Genomic DNA, 11,964 nt, shown 5'->3' on the forward strand with positions numbered 1-11,964 from the left:
CATCCTTATGTCTGTGACTAACCTGGACACGATGGAAAGGGGCAAAGTGAGAGAGAGAGAGCTCAATACTAGGATAGACTTGTTGTTCAGTTGTTTTTCAGTCATGTCTGACTCTTCATGATCCCAGTTGGGGGTTTCTTGGAAAAGATACCAGAGTGGTTTGCCATTTCCTTCTCCAGCTTGTTTGACAGATGAAAAAACTGAGGCAAACAGGGTTAAGTGACTTGCTTAGGGGCAAACAGCTAGTAAGTGTTTGAAACCAGTTTTGAATTCAGGAAGATGAGTTTTCTTTAGTGTGCCACCTAACTGCCTAGGGTAGACTTGAAGTAGGGCAAAGAAAAACAGTAAATAATAAGAATTTTCTCTTTTCCAGGTGGTCAGCCAATAATTTACCTACACCCTTTAGTACATTGGGTCTCAGTTTCCTCATTTGTGAAAAAAAAGTAATAGTATTTCCCCTATCTACTTCTCAGGGTAGTTGTGAGGAAAGTACTTTATAAACTCAAAAAGCTCTATAGAAATGTGAGTTATTATCATTCATGGTTTATCTTTTCACTTTTCCACAAACCACAGAAGTGGCTACTGTTGAAGCCCCAAGACACTGTTTCTAAGGTTGCCTTGATCCATCTTCTTTAAGACTGAATCCTTTTTTTTTAAATTGGTATTTTTTTCTCAATTATATGCTTTGGTATTTTTTTCAACATTCATCTACTTGCATATTTATGTTACACATTTTTCTACCACCCTCTTATCCCACCCCCTACCCCTTGGAAGCAAAGTCAGGCAAAAGTTGTGCATGTATATTTGTATTTAACATATTTACATAGTAGTCATTTTATATATGATGAATTAGGACTAAGGGAAAAGAAAGCAAGCCATGGGATGGAAGGAAAAATATATGAGAAGTGGACTGGATCCTTTCAAAGGATGATGCTTTGAATATGTTCCATATGAGATTCAGAGGAAAACAGTCCTTTCAAGTTCTAAATCTGCTGATGGGAGGAAGAAAAGGAGAAGGGAGCAGAAAAGGAAAAAAAAGAAGAGAAAGAAGGCATTGTGGTATAATGGAAAGAGAATTCTCTCTAGATTCAAGAGATCTGGGATCAAATCTGCTCCATGATCAATTTCACTGAGCCTAGACAAATCACTTAGCTTCCCTGGGTCTCAGTTTATAAAATGAGGAATTAGGACTAAATGTTTTTTGAGAACCCATCCAGCATTATATACATGATCCTAGAATTAGTGAGATTCTACAGATGGGAATTGGGGAGGGAGAGGGTAGAGAGGGGCCCTGTTGGGGGCAGGGATCTGAAGGTCCAAGAGAATTCATTCTACTTCCTCTTTCATCTCAACTCCTCCACTTTGGGTTGCCTCTTAGTCTTTCAAGCATTCCTTGTAAACTATGTGCCTTCTGGGTGGCCTCTTGTTCTTTGCTGGGAGCCAGAGGGAGTAGGAAGGTGGGCCCCCCCCCCAACAATAACAAGAGCCAAGTATGCCACAGGGTGATTGACGTCACTGTAGAATTGGCCCAGATATCTGAGGACTGTGAAATCATTGGAAGGGTAGCAGGATAAAGATAGATGAGTGGAAAAGTTTAGTGTTATGGTCCCACAATTGAGTCTGAGACTTTTTCAAAAGGATGCACCAGTTGTTCATATCCCTCCCAGTGCTCTCAGCTTGAAAGCTGAGGATGGCTTGAGGTCATCTCTTGAATATTAAAAAGGAAGCCAGGCAGCTTTTGGGTTTTATCACCCAGTTTCTCTTTCCTTCCACCAGCCGAGACGCAATGGCCCTTTTCCATCACCCCAGCAGGAGTTACAGCCTCCTAGTTCCTAAGGACCTTCTCTAAGTCATCACATTTCTCATGCCTGGCTACCCACCAGGAACCATCTCCCTGCACTGCCAAATCTTTCATTTTTGGTGCTATCAGAGACAGATTCTAAAGACTTCCAACCATCAAGGGGTAAAGCCAGACACATGGTGGGATGTCAGGAACAATATATGGAGTGCCTGTCTGTGGTCCTGTTATATGGGGAATTCAAGGCTATTTAATAATGATGGTGGTGATGATGCTAGCACCATCACCATCACTATCATTGCTCCACTCACATTTATATAGTATTTCAACATTTGCAAAGTGTTTTATGTACTTTATCTCATTTTAACCTCACAACAAGCTTATGAAGTTAACAATAGTTTTTGTTATTTGATGTTTTTTTGTCCTTGAGTTAGAGATAAAGGACTCAAAGCACGGAGGTAATTTCATAGTCAACCAATGTGATTAGTGGAGTTTCCATTTTTAAAGCAAGAAAATCGAGATCCTTAATGCCCAGATATTTGATGTGAGGTCATTTAGTCGATTTGATTGCTTACCTGAGGGGTTTACAGATAGGTGCTTTTGGTGGAAAGAGCAGTCAGTGCACAATTGAGGCTAGAGCATTAATACATTAATATTATAATAAAAAATCACAAGTTGAAGCTGATTTTAAATGAATGAAAATGAAATTTAGTACCTAGAAGCTACTCTACTAAACAATGGAGATTCAAATACAAAAACTAGACTATTCCAGACCTCAAGAAAACTTATATTCTTTTTTTTAAGATTTTATTTATTTTGAGTTTTAAAAATTTTCCCCTAATCTTATCCCCCCCACATTGTTTCCATGGTATACATTGATCCAAATTGAATGTGATGAGAGAGAAATCATATCCTTAAGGAAGAAACATAAAGTATAAGAGATAGCAAGATCAGACAATAAGATATCAGTTTTTTTCTAAATTAAAGTTAATAGTCCTTGGTCTTTGTTCAAACTCCACAATTCTTTCTCTGGATACAGATGGTATTCTCCATTGCTGACAGCCCCAAATTGTCCCTGATTGTTGCACTGATGGAATGAGTGAGTCCATCAAGGTTGATCATCACCCCCATGTTGCTGTTAGGGTGTACAGTGTTTTTCTGGTTCTGCTCATCTCGCTCAGCATCAGTTCATGCAAATCCCTCCAGGCTTCCCTGAATTCCCATTCCTCCTGGTTTCTAATAGAACAGTAGTGTTCCATGACATACATATACCACAGTTTACTAAGCCATTTCCCCAATTGAAGGACATTTACTTGATTTCTAATTCTTTGCCACCACAAACAGGGCTGCTATGAATATTTTTGTACAAGTGATGTTTTGCCCTTTTTCATCATCTCTTCAGGGTATAGACCCTGAAGATCTCTTCAGTGGTATTGCTGGACCAAAGGGTATACACATTTTTGTTGCCCTTTGGGCATAATTCCAAATTTCTCTCCAGCAAGGTTGGATGAGTCCACAGCTTCACCAACAATGTAATAGTGTCCCAGATTTCCCACAACCCTTCCAACAATGATCATTATCCTTTCTGGTCATATTGACCAGTCTGAGGTGTGAGGTGGTACCCCAGCATTTCTCTAAGAAGTAATGATTTAGAGCAATTTTTCATATGACTATGGATTGCTTTGATCTCCTCATCTGTAAATTGCCTTTGCATACCCTTTGACCATTTGTCAATTGGGGAATGGCTAAGAAAGCTTATATTCTAACAAGGAAACAAAGGTTTAAGAAGTCATAGGGATATGAGTGGAGTCACTGGGCAGTAGATTGTCAAAAGCAATAGTTGTGTTAATTTGTTTACTGTTTCTTGAACAAAAGGTAGAATGTTGGGATTAGGGCAATGGCAAGATGCCCAAGGTTGTATACAATGTGAAAAGCTTGGTCTGGAGCTGGCTAGATTTAGTGAGTTTTAGACGAGTTTGCATTTACTTAACCAATAGGATAACTCAGCCCAGGGTGGGCTTCCAAAAACCAGGTGAATTTTCTTGGTGGACCAGGGAGAGGGGTATGATCTCTAGTCCAATCTGAAAGATGTAATCTTTGCTACTTCACCTTTTGACACCATTTTATCCCCACTAGGGCATTGGTAGCAAGAGGTTAGAACTGGCCAAAGCAGGCCAGAATGGGGAATCCAGGTAAGTAGGAGAGTTTGACATATATTAATGTTCCAGGTGAGGTATTCTTAGGAGATTTTTGAACTTGGATGTGAAAAACATTACATCTTTCTTTCAATATAATTAGTTCTCCTTGTAATTTACATATACCTTAATTGTATGAATTTAAAAACATGTTTCAGAGAAGGGGGTTCCTAGGCTTCACCAGACTGCCAAAAGGGATCCATAATACACAGAAAGATGAAGAATCCCTTCTAAGTAGATAAGATGTCAAGTTAAGATAAATAGACCCATAGGCTCTTAGAAGTGGAAAGGTCCAATAAGGACCCTTCTCCTGAATCATTAATCCTCTCTGTGGAGTTTTTGCCAAGTAGTCATACAGCCTCCATCTACTTCAAAGATCTTCAGTGATGTGGAAGCCATGACCTTAAGAGTCAGCTAACTCTAGCTCTAATTCTTTTTTTTTTTTTTTAGGTTTTTGCAAGGCAATGGGGTTAAATGGCTTGCCCAAGGCCACACAGCTAGGTAATTAAGTGTCTAAGACTGGATTTGAACTCAGGGACTCCTGATTCCAAGGCTGGTGTTCTATCCACTGTGCCACCTAGCTGCCCTCTAGCTCTAATTCTTAAGAACTTTTTTCTTTAAACTGAACCAAAATCTTCAGCTGTCTAACTTCTACCCATTGTCCCTAGTCCTACATTTCTGGAACCTTGAAGATTGCTATCATGTCATAAGGTCATAGGTTTAGACCTGGAAGGAAGCTTAGAGACTTCCAATTTATTCATTTTACAGACTCTTTCCTAAATCTTATCTTCTGCAAGTTGAAAATTCCTGGTCCATGGATGGAATCAATGGTTGTTTTTTTTTTTTAATTTTATTTATTTAAGTAATGGGGTTAAGTAACTTGCCCAAGGTCACACAACTAGGCAATTATTAAATATATGAAACTGGATTTGAGCTCAGGTCCTCGACTCCAGGGCTGGGTGCTCTATCCACTGTGCCACCAAGCTGCCCCCCCTTTTATTTAAGTTGTTGACCACAGTGACATTACAATGTTGGAACTGAGGTGTCTGACTGACTGATCAGACCAGTATAGCCTGGAATGAATCAATGAATCAATCCATAAGCATTTAACAAATGTCTACTAGAATATTTCTGAGTTTCTTCTTGGTTGACCAGAGGGTTAGCATCCTTTCAAAAACTGTTGCCTAGAACTGAATTGGGCCTCAGTATCCTGTGAAACAGCAACTTGATTTGAGAAACGAATAGATTCTAATAGTGAAATAGTTGTTAATGAGGGTCTGATACCCCACCCAGGTGCATTTTGGAATCACAGAGCCTGAGTTCACATGTGAAACTCAAGTACTAGAGCAGGTCCAAAGGGAAGGTAGTTTTGAGCTGGAGAATTTTCAACCTGCTCTGAAAATTATGGAGCATAGTTAGCCACCTATGCTCTAGATAGAGCCAACTGTGGATCTGAGAAAGCTTCTCAGATTTGTTAATAGCAGGCCAGGGAATCTCTCTGAGAGACCTTAAAGAACAGGACAGCTAGATCTATGCCTGGCAAAGCTCGGATGAAGACAGGAAGAACTGAATATCCCTTCAATTATGGAGATGACTTTTTGAATATCCCTTCAATTCTGAGAGTCTATGAGGTGGCCAAGATCATGTGTTATTCATGATGGACCTAAAGAGGGCAGGCAGTATGATAGAGTGGTTAGTGGGACAGTTTTAGAGAAGAAGGTCTTGGTTCTAGTCTTGTCTCTGACATATTCTGGCTGTGTGACTTTTGACAAATCACTTATCTTCTCAGTAACTCCAGGCTCTTAGACTTTAAACTACAGAATAATTGCCTATTTGCATTGTTGGAGGAGGTTTTCATTCCAAGGAGCTCCCTATGCCAATGAAATTAGTCAGGGAAGAAAGACAGACAGAGAGAGAGAGAGAGAGAGAGAGAGAGAGAGAGAGAGAGAGAGAGAGAGAGAGAGAGAGAGAGAGAGATACGGAAGGGCAGACAGAAACGGACAGACAAAGGACAAAGATGGGCAGAGGCAGACAATATAGAGAGGCTCCTGGAAAATAGGTACACACACACTTAAAAAGGAAGAGAAAAACACAGCATGTTATGTGTGAACTGACATCTGGCATGTAAGGGCACTTCCTCTGTCAGTGAACCTGACTTTCTCTCCTGACCACCACAGACTTATTGAGTAATATATTATAAGTGTGTCTCATTCTGATGATATGTTATGGGTATATCATTAAGGAGGCAGTTCACTGCAATGAAATATTGGTATAATAGATCATCAGAGTGAAGTCTTCTACAGATGTACAGTCTTGCTCAAAGGGTGGTATCATTCAGGAAAGAATTAACCCAGCAGCTTATCTGGTTTAATTACAGGATAAAAGGTATGTGAATGATAGACAGGGTCTTTGGCACCAGCATTTTGATTCACAATATAAGAATATAATTGGGCTTCCTGAGAGAATTTCTGATTATTTTCAAACAGCCTTCTGCCTTATCATAGTAATACAACTTGTTATGTGTCTACCATTGTACCTTTTATCCAGGCATCTCCAGTCCCTTTCTCCACTTGAATTGTTTTTCTCTTTTCACAATTCTAGATCCCAGAGTGAATCAAGTGGGATAAACTCCAAGGGGCCTGCCTCTTAGGGCCTCTGAATAATCTCCTTAGCCTAGAATTAAAATTTTTATATATTAAAGAATTCCTGATTCCATCATTGCCTCATTCCACTTATGGATATCACAATCATTCTGCCCCTCAGGAGATTGTCTTCATGAATTATTGTGACCATAAAATTCATTACCATTTGGTCAACTGGCTGGTGATGAGACTCTCCAAATTTAACTGGGCTGGTCCTTGTATGGATGATACTGACAATCTGTTACTGGACCTGAACTTGAAGCCTTTTCAGTTTGAACTCTGCTGGCATGGCCTTGGAGACCCCAGGATTATCTCTATGCTAGGAATTGGAGTAGTTTTTAGTGTACAAAGCCTAGAAAAGGTTCTAAAAATAAAATAAAAAATAAGCAAACAAGACTTCTGGAATTAAGTCATTTAATCCAATCAACATATAACTACTAATACTACAAATGACAGACCTCCTGCTGGTAATCCCAGAAGACTCCCTCATTGGAAGACTTATTGTCTGCCATTTTGTTTTCAGTCAGAGGCTGATGTACAAAGCAAACTTGAATTGAAGCATGGTGCCTTTTATTATGGAATCAAATTCAATCAAAATGACTTGGTTCCTTGAAAGATTATAAATAGATAGCAAAATGCTGGTATAAATTTGGATCATTTCATACAGTCATATCATATCCATTCTGCCTTCTTGCCCTTTGGATAGAGTTCATTGGGAAAGAATTGCCTGATTGCTTTTGGAAATCACAATAAAAGGAGAGCTTTGGAGTAGAAAAGTCTCCCACCAATTAAATGGGTACAACTCCTACTAAGATAAGCTCATCATTTCTTTTGTTATTGTTCAGTCATACCTGACTCTTCATTACCCCTTTTACGGTTTTTCCTTGGCAAATATACTGGAGTCATTTGCCATTTCCTTCTCCAGCTCATTTTACTGATAAGGAAACTGAGGCAAATGGGGTTTAGTGACTTGTCCAGATTTACACAACTAATAAGTGTCTGAGGCCAGATTTGAACCCAGAATGATGACTCTTCCTCATTCTTATGTTAATGTCTTTACTAAGGATTTCCAAATTTAAGTCAGTTGAATGTCAATAAATCAGATACTTTCTATTCTTGAGCAGTGCACTAGCAATATCCCCTCTCAATTAAGCAATATCAGATAACCAGTAGAAAGTAAGTATCTTGAGGGAAGATGTTCTCTTATTTTCTCAATCATGGAAGACATTTTTAGTTTACTAGAATCTGTCTTTTCTATTTTTATTTTGTCAGAACAGGTGGAGAATGTAGAGTCATTCTGAGCTTGAGTTTCTGGGAGGATTATAGAGTATTCAGTAGCTACTTTATAAATGTTTGCTGGATTGAATAAGGCCCTGAATTTGTTCTAATAAAGATTCAGTACTGATTTTTGTAAAGTCATGATTTAGGGCAGGGTGGCTAATGCAAGTTGATGATAGGGTGTGGCTACCAGCCAAATTTTCTTTCTGGAGGAAAAGAGCAGAGAGGTAATGATTAGTCTAAGACTTCCCCCCAAACTTTTGTTTTATAGTGATTGTTGCTATCTGTGACTTGAATGGAAGAGGATGATAGCAGCTAGCACCTAAGGTTTTGCTATTGACTATTAGATAATCATTGACTTGTCCAGGAATCTTATTCTAGAGGGATGGATCAACATGATTTGAGCTTTATTATTTCATGGATTAAGAGTTGAAGCCAAATACCCATGGGCAACCCACAGGTTCTGTCCATTATCAGTAAATATTTCTTCAGTTTGTGATTCTCCAACTTTGGTAGTCCTCAATTTTTTGTGATGTATGTATTTTTTGGTACTTGATTCATTTTATTTCTATTTGCTTCAACATTGGAATTTCAAGGACATTGTGGTCATTTGCAGGAACAATGGGACAAAGTATTTAAAATTGGGACAGTTCTTGAATATTTGGGAAGCATTGTTGACAAAATTATGGAAGACTTTATTTTAGTGTACTTGAAACTGTCCTACTTATTTGGGATATAGAATATGTGAGCGAGACAGAGGGTCTGAATTTCTGAGAAGGTCCTAGAATGTTTTCTGTAAAGAATTAGTTGATTCATCTGCCATTTTAGGTGACCCCCATAAAGTATACAGTATTAGCTATAATAAAGTGACCAATATCTATATTGAAATTGTATACTTTTCCTAGAAGAGGCTTTAAAGGTACTAGAATCACACTTTTCTAGGAAAATGAATTGTTCCTTTAAAAATAATACCAATGATAACATTAGCAGCAAAAAACACAAAAGAAAAACTTCAGTGTAAAAACAAGGAAGAAAAAGGACCCAAAGATGCAGGATTTTGGATGGTGGGAGAATGTGATCCTAAGGAAAAAGAGAACTCCCTCTTCATTGGAACTAATAACAGCAAGGAGGCTCTTTCTGAAGAGGTGGGAACTGTTTTCTCTTAGGACGAAGCAGTTTCTTGTCCTCCCCGGAATGATGAAATGGATCCATGGCAGCTGCCAGATGGGAGAGCGTCTAGCAAGGGTCACTGCTAAAAGATATTGAGGTGCTATTTGCTGACCAGATAACTGGTCAAACCAGATAACTATTACCCATTTCTGGTGATTGACTTGGGCACAAATGATACTGCTAGAACAGAGGTTCTTAATTTGGAGGATCCAGTATGTGTAGATTGTATAGTTTCAGGAGGTCTGTAAACCTGGATGGGGAAAAATGGTATCTTTATTTTTGCTAATCTCTAAATGAAATTTGGCATTTTCTTCTATCATGAATGTAGGCAACAAAACATTATCCTGATTTCAAGAGGCTGTCAAAGAGGTCCATGGCAAGATGAAGATGGTGAAAGATGATGAACTTCTGTGCTATTTTTCTTATTTTATTTTTTAATTTAAGGAATAAATTATGGAATAAATTCATGGAAAAATTTATGGAATAAATTCGTGACTATAATAAAAAGATGATTGAATTGAACCTGTAAATCTACTATGTACAAAAACATACAACAATATTATCATGTAAATTTGTTTTTTCTTTTTTTCTCTCCCCTCCCACCAGAGATGATTACCATTATATATATACACACACACATATAAAGTTATCCTCTATAACTTCTATTTATCAGTTCTTTCTCTGGATTCAGATAACAAATCTAATTTCAAAATTTTCATTTTTTATGAAAATCATCAACAAACTTGAAGATTTCTATATACAAAGAAAAGAAATAAGGATTGCCATATGAATCTCTAAATTTCTGTTATATAGTTGGGTTTTTTTTGGTAAGGTAGTGGGGTTAAGTGACTTGCCAAAGATTTCACAACTAGGTAATTAAGTGTCTGCATTTGAACTCAGGTCCTCCTGACTCCAGGACTGATCCTCTATCCTTTGCACCACTTAACTGCCCCTGTTATATAGTTTTAAAAGAAGTGCATTCTGGAGAGCAATGTAGAACTATGCCCAAAGAACAATAAAACTGTTCATACCCTTTGACCTAGCAATTCCAATTCTAGGCAGAAGAAATCATAAAAATGGGGAAAGTCCTACAGGTTCCAAAATATCCATAGCAGCGCTTTTTTGTAGTGGCAAAGAACTGGAAATTTAGGGGATGCCCATCAATTGGGGAATGGTTAAACAAGTTTGGTACATGAATACTATGAAATATTATTGTTCTATAAGAAACCATAAATGGTCAAACTCTAGAGAAGCATGGAATGAGTTACAGGATCTGATGCTGAGTGAAGGGAATAGAACCAAGAGAACAATGTCCACATTAACAACAACATTGTGAGATAATCAATCTTGATGGAAGCAACTTCTCTCAGCAGTTCAGAGAGCTAGGATAACCCTATTAGAATGACTACAGATAATGCTATCCCCATCAAGAGGAAGAAAAACAAAACCAAAAAAACCTCAAAACCCTTCAGATTCTGATGAACACTACATTCACTTTTTTTAAATTTTTTATTCTCATTTTGTACAAATGTTTTTCTTTACATTAATAAAATATACTTGTTTACAAGTAAACAAAATACCCCTCCCCCATGAATATAGATAGACTTGCTTGGACAAAAAAGTAAAGGGGGGGAGAAAAAAAATTAAAATAAAAAAATAATAGTAATAATTGTAGATATGGCCAGGTGGTGCAATGGACGAAGCACCAGCCCTGGAGCCACAAGCACCCGAGTCTGTATCTAGCCTCGTAAACTCAATAATCACCCAGCCATGTGACATGCAAGCCACCCGATCCCCACTGCCCTACAAAAACCAAAAAGAAGAAAAAAAAACCCAAAATAAAATAAAATAGTAATAGTAGGGGTGGCTGGGTGGCAGACAGAGCATTGGCCCTTGAGCCAGGAGCACCTGGGTCCAAATCCTGCCCCAGACACCAATGATCACCCTGCTATGTGGCCCCAGGCAGGCCACCCAGCCCCACTTGCCCTGCACCCTCCCCCAAATAATAATAACAAAAAATGTGTTTCAGTCTTTGTTCCAACACCATCAACTCTGTCGTGAGTGGATCACATTCTTTATGATAAGTCCATCACAAAAGTTACTTCCATATTTTTCCAACGTTGCCATTGCTGATCGCAACTCCCTCCTTTCTTATTTCTCCACTACCATGTACTATATTTTCTCTCTCCTTTCACTCTGACTCTGCTGTAGGGTTGCTGAGTGGCACAGCAGACAGATCCCTGGTCCTGGGGCCAAGAAGCCCTGAGCCCCCATACCACCCCTTAGGCCCAGAATCCATCTGGCCCTATGGTCCTGGGCAGGCCTTCCAATCCCAGCCCCTTGCAAGAAGTAAAAAAAGAAAATGTGTTATATCTGACCACTGTCCCCCCACGGTCCATCCTCTCCTCCTTTATTCACGTCCCCACCCCTTCCCCCTGCACCCCCTCCTTCTTACTCCAGTTGTCTATACCCCATTGAGTATATTTGCTGTTTCCTCTCCTAGCCATCTCTGATGAGAGCAAAGGTTCCCTCATTTCCCCTTGCCTCCCCCCTTCCATATCATTGCAATAGCTCATTGTAATAAAAAAAAACTTATTATGTGAAATAGCTTGGACTATTCCCCCTCTCCCTTTTTTTTTTCCCATTCCATTTCCCTTTTTTTCTTATTGACTCCATTTTTACACCATATTTTATCTTCGAATTCAGCTTTCTCCTGTGCTTCAACTATAAAAGCTCCCTCTACCTGCTCTATTAACTGAGATGGTTCATATGAATATTATCAGTATCATTTTTCTATACATGCAGTTCATCCTCATTAAGTCCCTCATATTTCCCCCCTCTCTTCCAATCTCCATGCTTCACCTGAGTCCTGTATCTGAAG

At 38.8% G+C, this 11,964-nt stretch overlaps 1 protein-coding gene across 1 annotated transcript in view; it reads left to right on the plus strand.

Moving 5' to 3' along the window:
- MRPS23 (mitochondrial ribosomal protein S23) overlaps positions 1 to 9,639 on the plus strand; it is a 33,397-nt gene extending 23,758 nt beyond the window's left edge. Inside the window, exon 6 of the mRNA XM_074223637.1 lies at positions 9,412 to 9,639. The gene's annotated coding sequence lies outside the window, so the exon portion shown is untranslated. The remainder of the gene's footprint in view (positions 1 to 9,411) is intronic.
- The last annotated feature ends 2,325 nt before the right edge of the window (positions 9,640 to 11,964 follow it).

This window comes from Macrotis lagotis, chromosome 2, assembly GCF_037893015.1.
Source record: "Macrotis lagotis isolate mMagLag1 chromosome 2, bilby.v1.9.chrom.fasta, whole genome shotgun sequence".
Taxonomy (NCBI): domain Eukaryota; kingdom Metazoa; phylum Chordata; class Mammalia; order Peramelemorphia; family Peramelidae; genus Macrotis; species Macrotis lagotis.